This window comes from Chinchilla lanigera, unplaced genomic scaffold (genome assembly GCF_000276665.1).
Source record: "Chinchilla lanigera isolate Chin_1 unplaced genomic scaffold, ChiLan1.0 scaffold00001, whole genome shotgun sequence".
NCBI classification, from domain to species: Eukaryota; Metazoa; Chordata; class Mammalia; order Rodentia; family Chinchillidae; genus Chinchilla; species Chinchilla lanigera.
In genome coordinates, this window is record NW_004955402.1 from 5,775,141 (window position 1) to 5,777,670 (window position 2,530).

Here is a 2,530-nt window from a genome sequence, read left to right on the forward strand (position 1 = left end):
ATCAAGGACTCCAGTCATAGACTGTTAGTCTGCTTGTTGTTTCCCAGATAAATGTACTTTTTCAGTCTTTCTCCCTTTCCAGTTACATTCTGTATGGGTTCTATTACTTTGTTCTCAAGTCCAGTTAGTATTTATTTATTTATTTGGTACTGATTTGTTGGGAGCTCCACCTAGAATTTTCATCTCAGATACTGCACTTTTCCTTTTTAGCAGTTGAATGTGGGTGTTTGCCGTCTTTCATCTCTTTGTGCTCAAGCTTTTTTTCTATCTTTGTGAAGATATTGAGTAGATTTATAGTAGGTGCTTTAAACAAGTTCGTCTACTAATTATTTCATTTGTGTCATTTCTGGGTCTGTTTTTTTAGAGAACTGTTTCACTCTTTGTGGTACTGTGTATTTTTTCTGCTTCTTTGCATTTCTGGTTCTTTGTTGTTTTGTTCAGTTTAAGACACAGTGATTTTACTTTGTTGAGTAAGAGATTTCTGTATTTTTTTAAACTGTGTTGAGCTTTGCTATGGGGTACAGCTGATTTCCTGAAAAGCAGTCTGATCCTTTTTCATTCAAAGCTTTCTTCCAGGACTCACATGCCCCTCTGTGGGACAGCAGCTTTCTGTGGCTTCTTGATGGTTCCATGAGTTGCTTTCGTCCCTGGCTGTTGAGAATACAGCTACCCCAAGTCTTCAGTGAACACAAGGGCTGAGCTGCTTGCTTCTTTTTGTCTCGGTAGTTGGTTTACTCTCACAAAGGCATCAACACTCAGCTAAGGTTCTCCAAGGATCTCACTGTAGATGTCCAGGGCTGGCTCCCTGCATAGCCCTATCTGGTTGTCTTGGCCTCTGCAGATTTTATAAAAATTAAAATTAATGGTTTCATTTTGGCAGACTTGTACATATGCACAGCATGCTTTAATCATTTCTACCCTCCATCACCCCCTTGCCCTGCCCTCTCTCTTGGTTTCCCATTTTTGGGGATTTTCAATGTGTCTACTTTGCTCACAATACCAATCCCCATTTATCTGCCCATACATCCCTCCCCTCATTCTTTTTCCCTTTCTCTTGTTTAACAACAGTCTCCTTCTACTTCCTTGTCATCCTTTTTAGATTCCATATATCAGAGAGGGCATGCAATATTTGTCTTTACGAGTCTCGCTTACTGTGCTCAACATGATGGTCTCCAGATCCATCCATTTTCTGGAAAATAACAGGATTTCATTCTTCCTTGTGGATGAGTAATAATCTACCGTGTGTATATATCCCATTATGTATATAATACTGCATTGTGTTTCTGGACCACATTTTCTTTATTCACTCATCTGTTGATGGGCATCTTGTCTAGTCCCCTATCTTGGCTACTGTCAATCTGAACTGGAGATTCTTAACTCAGTCTTTGCCCTCTACTTTGGCTTGTCTGATATTTTTCTATGCTTACACGGGGGCTGTGGGCTGCGGCAGGGAAGACCAATGAAGTGAAGGGACATCCTCACCACATATTATCAAGGGCACCTATTAGTAGTCTGTCCCATAATGGATGATGTTACTCTTGATTACACCTTACACACTATACTCTTCAGACACAAGGCACTATGCACAACCCACACTCAAGAAATAGAGAAATCAGATCTGCTCCCTGAAGGCTGGGCTGTATAACTATTTATTTTAAATTATTTATATACCTTTTTTTGGTCTTTTTGAGACAAGGTCTCGCTATGCAGTTCTGGCTGGCCTTGAGCTCACTCTGTAGCCCAGGCTGGCCTCAAATTGGCAATGACCCTCCTGCCTCAGCATCCCAAGTGCTGTGATTACAGGCATGCGCAACCATGCCCGGCTATTTATATACATTTGTCTCTTCTCATTTACTTATTTATTGATATGAGCACTGACTCATGGACATTTATTTTATTCAGTGGGTTATGATCCAACCCTATACTGTCTGTTTTGTTACTCAAATTGTTTTAGCACTGGCTATTGAAAGCTTTTTCTGGAGAACTCCGCTGTATTTCTGATATGTCCCATCTGTGTGTGTGTGTGTATATGTGTTTTAAACAATCTCTCTTTCTGGGAATACAGTATACTCCATGTTGATCTTGTACAGTCTATCCCTACAGTTGGTCATTTTTCCAAGGAATGACTGGCTCCAAGGAATAAAAAGGTTTCTTTTATTGCAAAGTGATATTAGACTCCAAGTTCTGTGTCCTGTGGCTCTGTTAGCTCTTTAAAAGCATGTGAGTGAGTTCAGGGAACCTAAAAAAAATTCACAATAACTTTCTGTGTATCTACATATTTTAACATACAATGGTCTACATTAGAATATTTAAAATAGCACTATGAGTATAGTAATAAGATTATGCAATTGGGAGATAAATGGACCAAACTATAATTTAATTCAGTAAGGTGGCTTCCCACACATCTGACAACCAGTTTTAATCAGCTGAGTGTCAGGATATGAACAGCGTTGATTTTAAAATTAAACAAAAGACTTTTTTTTTTTTTTTTTGGTCTTTTTGAGACAGGGTGTTACTAAGTGTCTGTTAC

At 39.1% G+C, this 2,530-nt stretch overlaps 1 long non-coding RNA gene across 1 annotated transcript in view; it reads right to left on the reverse strand.

Moving 5' to 3' along the window:
- Positions 1 to 6: 6 nt before the first annotated feature.
- LOC102010958 overlaps positions 7 to 2,530 on the reverse strand; it is a 15,570-nt gene continuing 13,046 nt past the window's right edge. Inside the window, exon 3 of the long non-coding RNA XR_259032.2 lies at positions 7 to 835. This is a non-coding gene — a long non-coding RNA (uncharacterized LOC102010958). The remainder of the gene's footprint in view (positions 836 to 2,530) is intronic.